Source organism: Pseudochaenichthys georgianus, unplaced genomic scaffold, assembly GCF_902827115.2.
Source record: "Pseudochaenichthys georgianus unplaced genomic scaffold, fPseGeo1.2 scaffold_167_arrow_ctg1, whole genome shotgun sequence".
Classification (NCBI taxonomy): Eukaryota; Metazoa; Chordata; class Actinopteri; order Perciformes; family Channichthyidae; genus Pseudochaenichthys; species Pseudochaenichthys georgianus.
In genome coordinates, this window is record NW_027262480.1 from 274,526 (window position 1) to 291,811 (window position 17,286).

General features: G+C 39.3%; 20 non-coding genes across 20 annotated transcripts; all 20 read right to left on the reverse strand.

Moving 5' to 3' along the window:
• Nucleotides 1–1,397: 1,397 nt before the first annotated feature.
• On the reverse strand, nucleotides 1,398–1,470 carry trnav-uac (transfer RNA valine (anticodon UAC)). Its single transcript has one exon. It is a non-coding gene; the product is annotated as a tRNA-Val (tRNA).
• Nucleotides 1,471–3,095: 1,625 nt separating this feature from the next.
• Nucleotides 3,096–3,168, reverse strand: trnav-uac (transfer RNA valine (anticodon UAC)). The gene has a single exon. It is a non-coding gene; the product is annotated as a tRNA-Val (tRNA).
• A 201-nt stretch (nucleotides 3,169–3,369) lies between these two features.
• Nucleotides 3,370–3,442, reverse strand: trnav-uac (transfer RNA valine (anticodon UAC)). Its single transcript has one exon. It is a non-coding gene; the product is annotated as a tRNA-Val (tRNA).
• Nucleotides 3,443–3,543: 101 nt separating this feature from the next.
• trnav-uac (transfer RNA valine (anticodon UAC)) lies at nucleotides 3,544–3,616 on the reverse strand. Its single transcript has one exon. It is a non-coding gene; the product is annotated as a tRNA-Val (tRNA).
• A 448-nt stretch (nucleotides 3,617–4,064) lies between these two features.
• Nucleotides 4,065–4,137, reverse strand: trnav-uac (transfer RNA valine (anticodon UAC)). The gene has a single exon. It is a non-coding gene; the product is annotated as a tRNA-Val (tRNA).
• Nucleotides 4,138–4,571: 434 nt separating this feature from the next.
• trnav-uac (transfer RNA valine (anticodon UAC)) lies at nucleotides 4,572–4,645 on the reverse strand. The gene has a single exon. It is a non-coding gene; the product is annotated as a tRNA-Val (tRNA).
• Nucleotides 4,646–4,746: 101 nt separating this feature from the next.
• Nucleotides 4,747–4,819, reverse strand: trnav-uac (transfer RNA valine (anticodon UAC)). Its single transcript has one exon. It is a non-coding gene; the product is annotated as a tRNA-Val (tRNA).
• A 100-nt stretch (nucleotides 4,820–4,919) lies between these two features.
• On the reverse strand, nucleotides 4,920–4,992 carry trnav-uac (transfer RNA valine (anticodon UAC)). The gene has a single exon. It is a non-coding gene; the product is annotated as a tRNA-Val (tRNA).
• Nucleotides 4,993–7,216: 2,224 nt separating this feature from the next.
• On the reverse strand, nucleotides 7,217–7,289 carry trnav-uac (transfer RNA valine (anticodon UAC)). Its single transcript has one exon. It is a non-coding gene; the product is annotated as a tRNA-Val (tRNA).
• A 954-nt stretch (nucleotides 7,290–8,243) lies between these two features.
• trnav-uac (transfer RNA valine (anticodon UAC)) lies at nucleotides 8,244–8,316 on the reverse strand. The gene has a single exon. It is a non-coding gene; the product is annotated as a tRNA-Val (tRNA).
• Nucleotides 8,317–8,418: 102 nt separating this feature from the next.
• trnav-uac (transfer RNA valine (anticodon UAC)) lies at nucleotides 8,419–8,491 on the reverse strand. The gene has a single exon. It is a non-coding gene; the product is annotated as a tRNA-Val (tRNA).
• A 101-nt stretch (nucleotides 8,492–8,592) lies between these two features.
• Nucleotides 8,593–8,665, reverse strand: trnav-uac (transfer RNA valine (anticodon UAC)). Its single transcript has one exon. It is a non-coding gene; the product is annotated as a tRNA-Val (tRNA).
• A 193-nt stretch (nucleotides 8,666–8,858) lies between these two features.
• Nucleotides 8,859–8,931, reverse strand: trnav-uac (transfer RNA valine (anticodon UAC)). The gene has a single exon. It is a non-coding gene; the product is annotated as a tRNA-Val (tRNA).
• A 270-nt stretch (nucleotides 8,932–9,201) lies between these two features.
• On the reverse strand, nucleotides 9,202–9,274 carry trnav-uac (transfer RNA valine (anticodon UAC)). The gene has a single exon. It is a non-coding gene; the product is annotated as a tRNA-Val (tRNA).
• Nucleotides 9,275–10,125: 851 nt separating this feature from the next.
• trnav-uac (transfer RNA valine (anticodon UAC)) lies at nucleotides 10,126–10,198 on the reverse strand. The gene has a single exon. It is a non-coding gene; the product is annotated as a tRNA-Val (tRNA).
• Nucleotides 10,199–11,146: 948 nt separating this feature from the next.
• Nucleotides 11,147–11,219, reverse strand: trnav-uac (transfer RNA valine (anticodon UAC)). The gene has a single exon. It is a non-coding gene; the product is annotated as a tRNA-Val (tRNA).
• Nucleotides 11,220–11,420: 201 nt separating this feature from the next.
• On the reverse strand, nucleotides 11,421–11,493 carry trnav-uac (transfer RNA valine (anticodon UAC)). Its single transcript has one exon. It is a non-coding gene; the product is annotated as a tRNA-Val (tRNA).
• Nucleotides 11,494–11,594: 101 nt separating this feature from the next.
• Nucleotides 11,595–11,667, reverse strand: trnav-uac (transfer RNA valine (anticodon UAC)). The gene has a single exon. It is a non-coding gene; the product is annotated as a tRNA-Val (tRNA).
• Nucleotides 11,668–16,120: 4,453 nt separating this feature from the next.
• trnav-uac (transfer RNA valine (anticodon UAC)) lies at nucleotides 16,121–16,193 on the reverse strand. Its single transcript has one exon. It is a non-coding gene; the product is annotated as a tRNA-Val (tRNA).
• Nucleotides 16,194–16,471: 278 nt separating this feature from the next.
• Nucleotides 16,472–16,544, reverse strand: trnav-uac (transfer RNA valine (anticodon UAC)). The gene has a single exon. It is a non-coding gene; the product is annotated as a tRNA-Val (tRNA).
• Between the last annotated feature and the right edge of the window lie 742 nt (nucleotides 16,545–17,286).

A 17,286-nucleotide genomic window follows, 5' to 3' on the forward strand; every position in this document is an offset into this window, starting at 1 on the left:
TCAGGAGTCTGCACTTTGAAGCTCCTAGAGCGGACAAAGATATGTGTATTTGCCTGAATGATGGAAATAAACAAATAATTATATTTTACAGGACATGACGGAGATAGGTGTATTTTCACAGCTTTTTGGAAATACACCAAATGTGAAATTGCAGGGCAATACAGAGCTCATTTATCCATGTGATGTTGTGCAGTACATTTCCAAGCTCATTTAACGACATGGAGTACCAGGGGCACTAAGGGGCACTAAGGTCTTACCCGGATGTCCTTATGTGTTTAGTCAGAGTGAGAGTGCTTAAGTTTGGGTACACAGCTTTGCCACAGAAGGCCGAATATGGATGCTGATGGGCGGACGGTAAACCATCGCAAAATCCACCCCCCTTTTAGGGTTAGCAGGGGCATGAGGTTCTGCAGGGTGTGATCATCTGGGTTTAGTCCATGGGGGAGTGCTTAAGTCCGGGGGCCCGGGGTCTCACGGTGTGCGAGGTTATGGAAATATGCATGTCAGGGAGAGATGCTGGAGCTGCTTAGTCCGTCCTTTGGGGCTCTGTGAGGAGCTACAAATAGGTGGTTTTCCCGGTCTATTTCATGGAAGTCTGACATAGCCTGTTTGCACATGTCAGGGAGAGATGCTGGAGCTGCTTAGTCCGTCCTTTGGGGCTCTGTGAGGGGCTACAAATAGGTGGTTTTCCCGGTCTATTGCATGGAAGTCTGACATAGCCTGTTGCATATGTCAGGGAGAGATGCTGGAGGTCTGTAGTCCGTCCTTTGGGGCTCTGTGAGGGGCCGGACATAGGTTGGCTGATGTGCCCTCCTGTGATTTTTCAACGGTTTAAAATAGTTTTTTCACTTTTAAAAACAGCTTTCTGCCCTGGAAATGATTTCTAATCATTATTACCATTATGGGGGGGCTGCAGGAACACTTTCCCCACCTTTCAAACTCTTATTCCTGACCAGGATAAGGTTATGAACATGGTTTTCCATTTTTAAAGGCGCAATCTTGTTTCATTTGACCTAAAATAAGACCCAGGGAACAACAAGACAGGCGTCAGGTTCCACTGGGGATTGAACCCAGGTCCTTCTAAGTGTAAAGCAGACATGATAACCACTTCACTATGGAACCTCTGTAATAATACGCTTCCTAATCAAACCTTTAACACATGATAACATATAAATGACTAGCATAAAATACTACTAGTGATGGCAGCCAATACAATAAAGCTTTGGTTCCACTGGGGATTGAACCCAGGACCTTCTGTGTGTAAAGCAGACGTGATGACTCCTACACTATGGAACCTCTGTGACATTTAAGTTGCTAATCAAATATGCAAAACATGGTAGAATATTTATGAAAAACTATCCAAATACTACCAGTGCCGTCACGTGTGGATAAAGCTCTGGTTCCACTGGGGATTGAACCCAGGACCTTCTGCGTGTAAAGCAGACTTGATGACTACTACACTATGGAACCTCTGTGAAAATGTAATTTAACTAATTGTAATATAAACATGGTTCTGAATATAGTTCAGGAGTTAAAATCTGCATTCAGAGTCTCAAAATAATATTAGACATACAGTACTTCTGGGGATTGAACCCAGACCTTCTGTGAGTGAAGCATGACATGATGACTACTACATGAATTGCATCATTCATGTCATTCTCTCAATATGTTGGTGTTTTGGTCACATAAGTCACAGTGGATGTACAGAGACTGATGTTAGGGTTCATTGTTATTTAGTTCAAGCATTGTTTTAAATCTAGTCAATGTTTATTTTTTACATTTTCTCTATTTACAATTGGTAATGATTAATTAGGCACAAAGACTTGTGATTTCCACTGGTTCTTGGAACAAACCCACACTTATTGACTCGACGATTGACCGGATGCTATAAGACCAAAGTCAGGTTCCACTGGGGATTGAACCCAGGACCTTCTGCGTGTAAAGCAGACGTGGTGACTACTACACGATGGAACCTCTGTGACATTTAAGTTGCTAATCAAATATCCAACACATGGTAGCATATTTATGAAAACTATACAAATACTACCAGTGACGTCACGTGTGGATAAAGCTCTGGTTCCACTGGGGATTGAACCCAGGACCTTCTGCGTGTAAAGCAGACGTGGTGACTACTACACGATGGAACCTCTGTGACATTTAAGTTGCTAATCAAATATCCAACACATGGTAGCATATTTATGAAAAACTATTCAAATACTACCAGTGACGTCACGTGTGGATAAAGCTCTGGTTCCACTGGGGATTGAACCCAGGACCTTCTGCGTGTAAAGCAGACTTGATGACTACTATATGGAAACTCTGTGACATTTAAGTTTGCTAATCAATATTCAAGACATGGTCAAATATATATGACTACTATAAAAATAGTACCAGTGATATCAGGTGAGGATAAAGCTCTGGTTCCACTGAGGATTGAACCCAGGACCTTCTGCGTGTAAAGCAGACTTGATGACTACTATATGGAAACTCTGTGACATTTAAGTTGCTAATCAAATATTCAAGACATGGTCAAATATATATGACTACTATAAAAATAGTACCAGTGAGGTCAGGTGAGGATAAAGCTCTGGTTCCACTGGGGATTGAACCCAGGACCTTCTGCGTGTAAAGCAGACGTGATGGCTACAACACTATGGAACCTCTGTGAAAATGTAATTTAACTAATTGTAATATAAACATGGTTCTGAATATAGTTCAGGAGTTAAAATCTGCATTCACAGTCTCAAAATAAATATTAGACATACAGTACTTCTGGGGATTGAACCCAGAACCTTCTGTGAGTGAAGCATGACATGATGACTACTACATGAATTGCATCATTCATGTCATTCTCTCAAATATGTTGGTGTGTTGGTCACATAAGTCACAGTGGATGTACAGAGACTGATGTTAGGGTTCATTGTTATTTAGTTCAAGCATTGTTTTAAATCTAGTCAATGTTTATTTTTTACATTTTCTCTATTTACAATTGGTAATGATTAATTAGGCACAAAGACTTGTGATTTCCACTGGTTCTTGGAACAAACCCACACTTATTGACTTGACGATTGACCGGATGCTATAACACCAAAGTCTGGTCCCACTGGGGATTGAACCCAGGACCTTCTGCGTGTAAAGCAGACGTGATAACCACTACACTATGGAACCTCTGTCATGTAGGCTTTTTAAGTTCATGGATATGTATCTGGATATCACCAACGTTTATTTTTTACTAACAATTGTAAGAGTTTGTGGGTTACATTGATACAAGGTCAGGGTAAGGTTATGAACATGGTTTTCCATTTTTTAAGGGGCAATCTTGATTCATTTGACCTGAAATAAGGCCCAGGGAACAACAAGACAGGCGTCAGATTCCACTGGGGATTGAACCCAGGACCTTCTGCGTGTAAAGCAGACATGATAACCACTACACTATGGAACCTCTGTAATAATACATGTCCTAATCAAACCTTTAACACATGATGGAATATAAATTACTAGCATAAGATACTACTAATGATGGCAGCCAATACAATAAAGCTTTGGTTCCACTGGGGATTGAACCCAGGACCTTCTGCGTGTAAAGCAGACGTGATGACTACTACACTATGGAACCTCTGTGACATTTAAGTTGCTAATCAAATATCCAAAACATGGTAGAATATTTATGAAAAACTATACAAATACTACCAGTGACATCACGTGTGAATAAAGCTCTGGTTCCACTGGGGATTGAACCCAGGACCTGCTGCATGTAAAGCAGACATGATAAACACTACACTATGGAACCTCTGTAATAACACATTTCCTAATCAAACTTTTAACACATGATCAAATATAAATGACTAGCATAAAATACTACAAGTCATGGCAGCCAATACAATAAAGCTCTGGTTCCACTGGGGATTGAACCCAGGACATTCTGTGTGTAAAGCAGACTTGATGACTACTACACTATGGAACCTCTGTGACATATAAGTTGCTAATCAAATATTCAAGACATGGTCAAATATATATGAATACTATAAAAATAGTACCAGTGAGGTCAGGTGAGGATACAGATCAGGTTCCACTGGGGATTGAACCCAGGACCTTCTGCGTGTAAAGCAGACGTGATGACTACTACACTATGGAACCTCTATGAGAAAGTATTTTAACTAATTGCAATATAAACATGGTTCTGAATATAGTTCAGGAGTTAAAAAGCTGCATTCACAGTCTCAAAATAAATATTAGACATACAGTACTTCTGGGGATTGAACCCAGAACCTTCTGTGTCTGAAGCATGACATGATGACTACTACATGAATTGCATCATTCATTTTATTCTCTCAAATATCTTGGTGTTTTGGTCACATAAGTCACAGTGGATGTACAGAGACTGATGTTAGGGTTCATTGTTATTTAGTTCTAGCATTGTTTTGAATCTCGTCAATGTTTATTTTTACAGTTTCTCTATTTACAATTGGTAATGATTAATTCGGCACAACGACTTGTGAGTTCCACTGGTTCTTGGAACAAACCCACACTTATTGACTCGATGAGTGACCGGATGCTATAAGACCAAAGTCTGGTTCCACTGGGGATTGAACCCAGGACCTTCTGCGTGTAAAGCAGACCGTGATAACCACTACACTATGGAACCTCTGTAATAATACGTTTCCTAATTAAACCTTTAACACATGATCAAATATAAATGACTAGCATAAAATACTACTTGTGATTGCAGCCAATACAATAAAGCTTTGGTTCCAATGGGGATTGAACCCAGGACCTTCTGCGTGTAAAGCAGACGTGATGACTACTACACTATGGAACCTCTGTGACATTTAAGTTGCTAATCAAATATTCAAGACATGGTCAAATATATATGACTAATATAAACATAGTACCAGTGAGGTCAGGTGAGGATAAAGCTCTGGTTCCACTGGGGATTGAACCCAGGACCTTCTGCGTGTAAAGCAGACGTGATAACCACTACACTATGGAACCTCTGTCCTGAAGACTTTTTAAGTTAATGTATATGTATCTGGATATTACCAACGTTTATTTTTTACTAACAATTGTAAGAGTTTGTGGGTTACATTGATGCAAGGCCAGGGTAAGGTTATGAACATGGTTTTCCATTTTTTAAGGCGCAATCTTCATTAATTTGACCTGAAATAATAGCCTCAGACAAAGGACTTGTCTCTATTCTTGTTTTGCTCGATCTCAGTGCTGCATTTGATACTATCGACCATGACATCCTATTGCAAAGACTAGAGCACTTAGTTGACATACAGGGAACTGCTTTAGGCTGGTTTAGGTCCTATCTATCTGAACGCTCTCAGTTTGTACGTGTCAACGATGAATCTTCCACGCAAACCAAAGTTAGCCATGGAGTGACACAGGGCTCAGTGCTCGGACCTATTTCGTTCACATTATATATGCTTCCATTAGGCAATATTATAAGGAATCATTCTGTAAACTTTCATTGTTATGCGGATGATACTCGACTATATTTATCAATCAAGCCTGATGAAATTAATCATCTAAATACAATTCAAGACTGCCTTAAGGACTTAAAAACATGGATGACCTTAAACGTTTTGATGTTAAACACGACCAAAACTGAAGTTATTGTACTTGGCCCGAAGAATCTACGAAAGAAATTATCTAAAGATATACTAACTATGGATGGCATTAATTTGGCCTCCAGTGAGACTGTAAGGAATCTTGGTGTTATATTTGATCAGGATTTATCCTTTAACGCCCACATAAAATCAATTTCAAGGACCGCCTACTTCCATCTACGTAACATTGCAAAAATCAGGCATATCTTGCCTCAAAACGATGCAGAGAAACTAGTCCATGCATTTGTTACTTCTAGACTGGATTATTGTAACTCTTTATTATCAGGGAGTAGAAGAAGTCAGTCAAGTCGCTTCAGCTGATTCAAAATGCTGTGGCTCGTGTACTAACCAGAGTTAGGAAAAGGGACCACATTACTCCTGTTCTGGCTGCCTTACACTGGCTCCCTATAGAACACAGGATAGAATTTAAAATTCTTCTTCTCGCCTACAAAGCCCTTAATGGGCAGGCGCCATCTTACCTTAAAGAACTCATTATACCCTACTGTCCTACTAGGCCATTGCGTTCCAAGAATGCAGGGTTGTTGGTTGTTCCTAGAGTCTCTAAAAGTACAATGGGAGCCAGAGCCTTTTCTTATCAAGCTCCACATTTGTGGAATCAGCTTCCAGTTTGTGTTCGGGCGGCAGACACCCTATCCATTTTTAAGAGTGCACTTAAGACCTTCCTTTTTGATAAAGCTTATAGTTAGGGCTGATTAGATTCAGCCCCTAGTTTTGCTGATATAGGCTTAGTTTGTCGGGGGACATCTTACTTCTTCCTTCTCTCTGTCTGTACCTGTGTACTCTCATGTTCCCATTAACCCAGCTTCCCCACATGTCTTTCTTTTTGGTGTCTATATACGCCGGGATCCGGAGTCATGGATGATCCTGCGGTCCTGTGTCCTGCATCGCGAGCGCTGGATCTTGAGTCGTGGCTGTGGTCCTGGATCATCGGTCCTGGATGGATATCCTCGTGGATTCATCTTCCTATTATACACACATGCATTTCCAAACATTTGGACTACCTATGTTGCAAATGTATTATCTTTTCAATGTACACACGGCATCTATTGCACGTCTGTCCGTCCTGGGAGAGGGATCCCTCCTCTGTTGCTCTCCCTGAGGTTTCTCCCTTTTTTCCCTTTAAACTGGGTTTTCTTCGGAAGTTTTTCCTTGTACGATGTGAGGGTCTGAGGATAGAGGGTCTAAGGACAGAGGGTGTCGTATTGTCATACTGATATTCTGTACACACTGTGAAGACCACTGAGACAAATGTAACATTTGTGATATTGGGCTATATAAATAAACATTGATTGATTGATTGATTGATTGAAGGTCAGGGTAAGGTTATGAACATGGTTTTCCATTTTTTAAGGCGCAATCTTGATTCATTTGACCTGAAATAAGACCCAGGGAACAACAAGACATGCGTCAGGTTCCACTGGGAATTGAACATAGGACCTTCTGCGTGTAAACCAGACGTGATAACCACTACACTATGGAACCTCTGTAACAATACATTTCCTAATCAATCCTTTAACACATTATGGAATATAAATTACTAGCATAAGATACTACTAATGATGGCAGCCAATACAATAAAGCTTTGGTTCCACTGGGGATTGAACCCAGGACCTTCTGCGTGTAAAGCAGATGTGATGACTACTACACTATGGAACCTCTGTGACATTTAAGTTGCTAATCAAATATCCAAAACATGGTAGAATATTTATGAAAAACTATACAAATACTACCAGTGACGTCACGTGTGGATAAAGCTCTTTTTCCACTGGGGATTGAACCCAGGACCTTCTGCGTGTAAAGCAGACTTGATGACTACTACACTATGGAACCTCTGTGACATTTAAGTTGCTAATCAAATATTCAAGACATGGTCAAATATATATGACTACTTTACAAATAGTACCAGTGAGGTCAGGTGAGGATACAGCTCTGGTTCAACTGGGGATTGAACCCAGGACCTTCTGCATGTAAAGCAGACTTGATGACTACTACACTATGGAACCTCTGTGACATTTAGGTTGCTAATCAAATATTCAAGACATGGTCAAATATATATGACTACTTTACAAATAGTACCAGTGAGGTCAGGTGAGGATACAGCTCTGGTTCCACTGGGGATTGAACCCAGGACCTTCTGTGTGTAAAGCAGACTTGATGACTACTACACTATGGAACACCTGTGAGAATGAAATTTAACTAATTGCAATATAAACATGGTTCTGAATATAGTTCAGGAGTTAAAAAGCTGCATTTACAGTCTCAAAATAAATATTAGACATACAGTACTTCTGGGGATTGAACCCAGAACCTTTTCTGCGTGAAGCATGACATGATGACTACTACATGAATTGCATCATTCATGTAATTCTCTCAAATATGTTGGTGTTTTGGTCACATAAGTCACAGTGGATATACAGAGACTGATGTTAGGGTCCATTGTTATTTAGTTCAAGCATTGTTTTAAATCTAGTCAATGTTTATTTTTACAGTTTCTCTATTTACAATTGACAATGATTAATTAGGCACAAAGACTTGTGATTTCCACTAGTTCTCGGAACAAACCCACACTTATTGACTCGACGATTGACAGGATGCTATAAGACCAAAGTCTGGTTCCATTGGGGATTGAACCCAGGACCTTCTGCGTGTAAAGCAGACGTGATAACCACTACACTATGGAACCTCTGTAATAATACAGTTTCCTAATCAAACCTTTAACACATGATCAAATATAAATGACTAGCATCAAATACTACTAGTAATGGCAGCCAATACAATAAAGCTTTGGTTCCACTGGGGATTGAACCCAGGACCTTCTGCGTGTAAAGCAGACGTGATGACTACTACACTATGGAACCTCTGTGACATTTAAGTTGCTAATCAAATATCCAAAACATGGTAGAATATTTATGAAAAACTATACAAATACTAGCAGTGACGTAACGTGTGGATAAAGCTTTGGTTCCACTGGGGATTGAACCCAGGACCTTCTGCGTGTAAAGCAGACGTGATAACCACTACACTATGGAACCTCTGTCATGTAGATTTTTTAAGTTAATGTATATGTATCTGGATATCACCAAAGTGTATTTGTTACTAACAATTGTAAGAGTTACTTTGATGCAAGGTCAGGGTAAGGTTATGAACATGATTTTCCATTTTTTAAGGCGCAATCTTGATTCATTTGACCTGAAATAAGGCCCAGGGAACAACAAGACAGGCGTCAGGTTCCATTGGGGATTGAACCCAGGACCTTCTGCGTGTAAAGCAGACGTGATGACTACTACACTATGGAACCTCTGTAATAATATGTTTCCTAATCAAACCCACATGATCAAATATAAATGACTAGCATAAAATACTACTAATGATGGCAGCAAATACAATAAAGCTTTGGTTCGACTGGGGATTGAACCCAGGACCTTCTGCGTGTAAAGCAGATGTGATGACTACTACACTATGGAACCTCTGTGACATTTAAGTTGCTAATCAAATATCCAAAACATGGTAGAATATTTATGAAAAACTATACAAATACTACCAGTGACGTAACGTGTGGATAAAGCTTTGGATCCACTGGGTATTGAACCCAGGACCTTCTGCGTGTAAAGCAGACGTGATAACCACTACACTATGGAACCTCTGTCACTGTCGGATGCATGTGCCATCCGACCTCTGCAGCTCATCCAGAATGCAGCGGCTCGTCTGGTCTTCAACCTTCCAACATTTTCCCACACCACGCCGCTCCTCCGCTCCCTCCACTGGCTTCCGGTAACTGCTAGAATCCACTTCAAGACACTGGTACTTGCGTACCATGCTGCGAATGGATCTGGCCCTCCCTACATCCAGGACATGGTTAAACCATACACCCCAGCACGTGCACTACGCTCTGCATCAACCAAACGACTCGCTGCACCCTCGCTGCGAGGGGGACCCAAGTTCCCATCAGCAAAAACACGTGGGTTTGCTATCCTGGCTCCAAAATGGTGGAATGAGCTCCCCATTGAAATCAGGACCGCAGAAAGCTTACACACCTTCCGGCGCAGACTGAAAACTCATCTCTTTCGACTCCACTTCGAGCGATAGAATGACTAACAAAGAACTGCTAACAGAGCACTTATATACTAATAAAGGACTGGCTTAGCCAGTTGAGCAGCACTTGAAACGATTGGCTCTTTGAAACCTGATGTTCTTATATGATTCTGTTTTCCTCAAGGTTGTGTCTTCCTTGTCGAATGTACTCATTGTAAGTCGCTTTGGATAAAAGCGTCAGCTAAATGCAATGTAATGTAATGTAATGTAGATTTTTTAAGTTAATGTATATGTATCTGGATATCACCAAAGTTTATTTGTTACTAAAAATTGTAAGAGTTTGTGGGTTACATTGATGCAAGGTCAGGGTAAGGTTATGAACATGATTTTCCATTTTTTAAGGCGCAATCTTGATTCATTTGACCTGAAATAAGACCCAGGGAACAACAAGACAGGCGTCAGGTTCCACTGGGGATTGAACCCAGGACCATCTGCGTGTAAAGCAGACGTGATAACCACTACACTATGGAACCTCTGTAATAATATGTTTCCTAATCAAACCCACATGATCAAATATAAATGACTAGCATAAAATACTACTAGTGATGGCAGCCAATACAATAAAGCTTTGGTTCGACTGGGGATTGAACCCAGGACCTTCTGCGTGTAAAGCAGATGTGATGACTACTACACTATGGAACCTCTGTGACATTTAAGTTGCTAATCAAATATCCAAAACATGGTAGAATATTTATGAAAAACTATACAAATACTACCAGTGATGTCACGTGTGGATAGAGCTCTGGTTCCACTGGGGATTGAACCCAGGACCTTCTGCGTGTAAAGCAGACTTGATGAATACTATATGGAAACTCTGTGACATTTAAATTGCTAATCAAATATTCAAGACATGGTCAAATATATATTACTACTATAAAAATAGTACCAGTGAGGTCAGGTGAGGATAAAACTCTGGTTCCAGTGGGGATTGAACCAAGGACCTTCTGCGTGTAAAGCAGACATGATGACCACTACACTATGGAACCTCTGTGAAATTGTAATTTAACTAATTGCAATATAAACATGGTTCTGAATATAGTTCAGGAGTTAAAAAGCTGCATTCATTGTCTCAAAATAAATATTAGACATACAGTACTTCTGGGGATTGAACCCAGAACCTTCTGTGTGTGAAGCATGACATGATGACTACTACATGAATTGCATCATTCATGTCATTCCCTCAAATATGTTGGTGTTTTGGTCACATAAGTCACAGTAGATGTACAGAGACTGATGTGCGGGTTCATTGTTATTTAGTTAAAGCATTGTTTTAAATCTAGGCAATGTTTATTTTTTACATTTTCTCTATTTACAATTGGTAATGATTAATTAGGCACAAAGACTTGTGATTTCCACTGGTTCTTGGAACAAACCCACACTTATTGACTCGACGATTGACCGGATGCTATAAGACCAAAGTCTGGTTCCACTGGGGATTGAACCCAGGACCTTCTGCGTGTAAAGCAAACGTGATAACCACTACACTATGGAACCTCTGTCATGTAGACTTTTTAAGTTAATGTATATGTATCTGGATATCACCAAAGTTTTTTTTTCAATAACCATTGTAAGAGTTTGTGGGTTACATTGATGCATGGTCAGGGTAAGGTTATGAAAAAGGTTTTCCATTTTTTAAGGTGCAATCTTGATTCATTTGACCTGAAATAAGACCCATGGAACAACAAGACATAAGTCAGGTTCCACTGGGGATTGAACCCAGGACCTTCTGCGTGTAAAGCAGACATGATAACCACTACACTATGGAACCTCGGTAATAATACGTTTCCTAATCAAACCTTTAACACATGATCAAATATAAATGACTAGCATAAAATACTACTAGTGATGGCAGCCAATACAATAAAGCTTTGGTTCCACTGGGGATTGAACCCAGGACCTTCTGCGTGTAAAGCAGACGTGATGACTACTACACTATGGAACCTCTGTGACATTTAAGTTGCTAATCAAATATCCAAAACATGGTAGAATATTTATGAAAAACTATACAAATACTACCAGTGACGTCACGTGTGGATAAAGCTCTGGTTCCACTGGGGATTGAACCCAGGAACTTCTGCGTGTAAAGCAGACTTGATGACTACTATATGGAAACTCTGTGACATTGAAATTGCTAATCAAATATTCAAGACATGGTCAAATATATGTGACTACTATAAAAATATTACCAGTGAGGTCAGGTGAGGATAATGCTCTGGTTCCACTGGGGATTGAACCCAGGACCGGAGCAACAGCAGCAGCAGCAGCAGCAGCATCTTACAGATAGAGAGACGACATTAGCGACACAATTCTAGTTCTAACATCACGTTAAACTTATCAAACGTAAGTGGGGCTTTTTTTTCTACGACTGAATTAACACTTGTGATATTGTTACACTGTTTTTGCAATAGTTGTTAGTTGTTAGTTTGTCTTTAACTGTGTGTTGTTAGCGCTGAGGTACTGTAACTTTTGTTAGCTAACGCTATCGTCATGTATTTACAGTAAATGTCAGCTTTAACAGCAGCTGATTTATTACTCATTACACATGGCAACATAGCTGTCAAATGTGTTGTACAGGTGTATCTTGTTAACACTGATCCAAAATACTGCATCATTTCACTCTTTTCATTGCTGCAGCTCTACTTACTACAGTACATTTTAATCGGGTAAATACTACAGTATTCAGTCTTAAAACTGTTGTTTTGCTATCTTCTATTATACTTTTGTTATTATTTTATGGCTAAAGATCTTACCCATCTGCTTTTCAGTCTGTCTGTTCATGTAATAGAAAAGTTGTTACCTAGGCATTACAAATCCCAATTAATGTAAACATGAAATAAAGTGAGTTCACTCACATTGACAGGCCAATACATAATAAATCTTCCTGCCCACCTGCCCCTCTGTTTGTTTGTTTGTTTGTTTGTTTGTTTGTCTGCCTGTCTGATCATGTAATATAAATGTGTTACCTATACGCATCCTGGTTAACGTGAATGAATGAAATGAATAACTCTGCTAATATAACAGTATGATGATTTGTGCACTTCTTAATATATATGTTGCATTGTGTTTTTCTGTGTGCAGGAGATAATGAAGAAAACCATATTCTTCCCAGGAAAGATGAGAGTGTCTTTCAGGAAGGGTCCATCTGGCCACCTGAGACAGGACCCTTCAGAGGAGGGTATGATAATTAAAAAAAATCCTTCCCTTCAGGACAAGTCTGCCGCTCAGAAGCATGAGCATGTGAGGGGAGGGGATGTATCCGACCGACTCGAGGTGATGGGGGAGTACGTGCTACAGCTCCAGGAAGCCTGCCCCACCAGTGGCGTCAGAGGGGGAACATACTGTCGGCTTTGGAGCCAGGGCCAAAGACACCTGGAAGCAGATCTGGGATAGCAGGGCTGATGGTTATGCTGCCTTTGTTTTAGGACTGAAGTGCATCACTAACAGCAAGATGTGCACCCTTCAGCAGTACATCCTCAAGCAGCAGAGGGCTGAGTCCTGTCCACCACCGGCTGAAGGCTGCATTGCATCAGCTACCTCCACTCTGACATCCAGCACTCCAGGTCAGCTCACAGTAATATGCAAATACTGCTTTAAGGTGAACATGACATTGACATAATACATGTTATTGTTTAATCTCCTAGTGATGGAGGAGGACAAGGAGCTGGAGAGGGCGATGTTGGATCTGTCTCCTTCGAAACTCTACACTGAACCAAGTAGGTGGATCCAGTTAGATATACAGTGATTATATAAACGTACTGTACATGTTAACACTGTGTTCATTGTCACCTGTGCTTTATAGGGCCGCCAGCAGCAGTCTCCAGAGCCCCGGCTGTGTCTACACCAACAGGTGTAGACACTCCAGCACACTCCAGCAGTGTGGAGGGTTAACTGTTTCCAACAGATTTTCCCTGCCATTATTATTCTCAACTAGTTTGTTATGTTGGCCGTGTTCTGGTCTGTTCTGATGCTTGTGTTATTCTGTTCTCCAACTAACTGAAGGAATTAACATGTCAGCAATGATGGGAAGTGTTTTTCCGTTTTTGCATGCTTTTTTTTAGACTGTCATACGAGGATTTGGCATTTTAAATATTGCAGTGGCTTAGAACACCTCGCTTCTTACCCTCTAAGATATCATGCCACACCTTTGAATGAAAGATGTGCTTGCTATATATGTATACTGTTTCTCTGCTTTACCTGTTTCCAACACATATAGACATTATGTTTTACTATTTCAAATAATTGGGATTCACAAGTAAATACAACAGGGTATTTTCATTTTTCATTCAAAAAAACTCAATTCATAATAAAGAATAATAATCATTTCAAGGATTTCTATGGGTCTTCCACTCCAACCTTGTCAGTGCTGGGGCCTTAAACGTGTAATGTATTTAAATGTTGCACTAGAATGTTATATACTATACTAGAATAAATAAGTGAACAATAATTGCACTAGAATACATATAATTATTGCACTAGAATACATTTAAACAAATACCAAGTAAGAGGGTATAAATCACTAAAATGAGAATAGAATGCAGAATAGTAACCATACGAGAGCATGAGGTGAAAAACATTTCAGATAATGGATGGTGGTGAGATCAAATAAATCTATATCAAAACAATACACTATCTTCTGCTAAATTATAATATATTAAATATTAAGGTGCAATACAACATATCATATAGTCCAAAAATACAAAGAATATAATATGGTTCAATCCTTTTTTCAGGATCTGATTGTTCTCTCTGTATTGTGGTTTCAGTGTTTTTTATATATTTGTTGTTCTATTTTTAATATTTCTGTTTTTGAATAAATGATCTTGAATGCATCACTGTGGCTGTCTTTACTTGATAGAGGAAGTAATAGTGATAGAAAATGAAACAATGAAACACACTCATATGCTCAATGTAAACATCTATCCAATCAACATTTTAAAATATTAATTATAAGTAAAAATACAAAGATATTATATAAAACATTATTATCACTAATATTAAGATATCATTATTTGTGTTATTATTGCTATATATTAAGATTAAAATAACTATTATAAGAAGCAGCAAGCAAAGAATAATTCATTTCTAACTCCAAATATCTGTTTCAACTTTAACTTTAAACGTTTGAAAAGGAAAATGTAGTGTTTGTGTAAAATGAGCAACATTTTGAAACTGAATGTGGGACATTTTGTTTGGGTCAGGTGGGATTCGAACCATCGTTCTTTTGAAGAGGCTTCTGGCCAATAGAAAGTCTTCTATGGGTATACGCGGCTTACCCTCAGAAAAGTGCCAACCCGCGCCCATGCACTACATGGTATGCTCCATTGCGCACAGGTGTTCCCACTGATTGAGCCTCTACTTAAGGCTGCTTCTTTCTGTGGCTCTGTTTGGCCTTCACAGCCTTGAAGGAGAGGGTAAGCAGGTTACTTGCAAAAAAGACTTCCAATAAATTAGGTTTGAACAAACAATGACTTGGGTTTTATTTGATCAAATGTGTGTTACCCTCAGTGTGCCTTTTACCATGCCCCTATGCCAACTGTGATGAAGGCTTCTTCTTCACATCTAACTCCAAATATCGGTTTCAACTTTAACTTTAAACATTTGAAAAGGTAAATGTAGTGTTTGTGTAAAATGAGCAACATTTTGAAACTGAATGTGGGAAATTTTGTTTGGGCCAGGTGGGATTCGAACCGGCGTTCTTTTGAAGAGGCTTCTGGCCAATAGAAAGTCTTCTATGGGTATACACGGCTCACCTTCGCGTGTAAAGCAGACGTGATAACCACTACACTATGGAACCTCTGTAATAATACGTTTCCTAATCAAACCTTTAACACATGATTACATATAAATGACTAGCATAAAATACTACTAGTGATGGCAGCCAATACAATCAAGCTTTGGTTCCACTGGGATTGAACCCAGGACCTTCTGCGTGTAAAGCAGACGTGATGACTACTACACTATGGAACCTCTGTGACTTTTAAGATGATAATCAAATATCAAAAAAATGGTAGAATATTTATGACTACTATCCAAATACTACCAGTGACGTCACGTGTGGATAAAGCTCTGGTTCCACTGGGGATTTAACCCAGAACCTTCTGTGTGTGAAGCATGACACAATGACTACTACATGAATTGCATCATTCATGTCATTCTCTCACATAATGTGTTTTGGTCACATAACTCACAGTGGAAGTACAGAGACTGATGTTAGGGTTCATTGTTATTTAGTTCAAGCATTGTTTTAAATCTTGTCAATGTTTATTTTTTACATTTTCTCTATTTACAGTTGGTAATGATTAATTAGGCACAAAGACTTGTGATTTCCACTGGTTCTTGGAACAAACCAACACTTATTGACTCGACGATTGACCGGATGCGATAAGACCAAAGTCTGGTTCCACTGGGGATTGAACCCAGGACCTTCTGCGTGTAAAGCAGACATGATAACCACTACACTATAGAACCGGTGTAATAATACATTTCCTAATCAAACCTTTAACACATGATGGAATATAAATTACTAGCATAAGATACTACTAATGATGGCAGCCAATACAATAAAGCTTTGGTTCCAATTGGGATTGAACCTAGGACCTTCTGCGTGTAAAGCAGACGTGATGACTACTACACTATGGAACCTCTGTGACATTTAAGTTGCTAATCAAATATCAAAAACATGGTAGAATGAATATGTATGACTACTATCCAAATACTACCAGTGACGTCACGTGTGGATAAAGCTCTGGTTCCACTGGGGATTTAACCCAGGACCTTCTGCGTGTAAAGCAGACGTGATAACCACTACACTATGGAACCTCTGTAATAATATGTTTCCTAATCAAACCTTTAATACATGATCAAATATAAATGACTAGCATAAAATACTACTAGTGATGGCAGCCAATACAATAAAGCTTTGGTTCCACTGGGGATTGAACCCTGGACCTTCTGCGTGTACAGCAGACTTAATGACTACTATATGGAAACTCTGTGACATTTAAATTGCTAATCAAATATTCAAGACATGGTCAAATATATATGACTACTATAAAAATAGTACCAGTGAGGTCAGGTGAGGATAAAGCATTGGTTCCACTGGGGATCCAACCCAGGACCTTCTGCGTGTAAAGCAGACTTGATGACTACTACACTATGGAACCTCTGTGAAAATTAAATGTAACTAATTGCAATATAAACAGGGTTCTGAATATAGTTCAGTAGTTAAAAAGCTGCATTCACAGTCTCAAAATAAATATTAGACATACAGTACTTCTGGGGATTGAACCCAGAACCTTCTGTGTGTGAAGCATGATATGATGACTACTACATGAATTGCATAATTCATGTCATTCTCTCAAATATATTGGTGTTTTGGTCACATAAGTCACAGTGGATGTACAGAGACTGATGTTAGGGTTCAGTGTTATTTAGTTCAAGCATTGTTTTAAATCTAGTCAATGTTTATTTTTTACATTTTCTCTATTTACAATTGGTAATGATTAATTAGGCACAAATACTTGCGATTTCCACTGGTTCTTGGATACAAACCCACACGTAT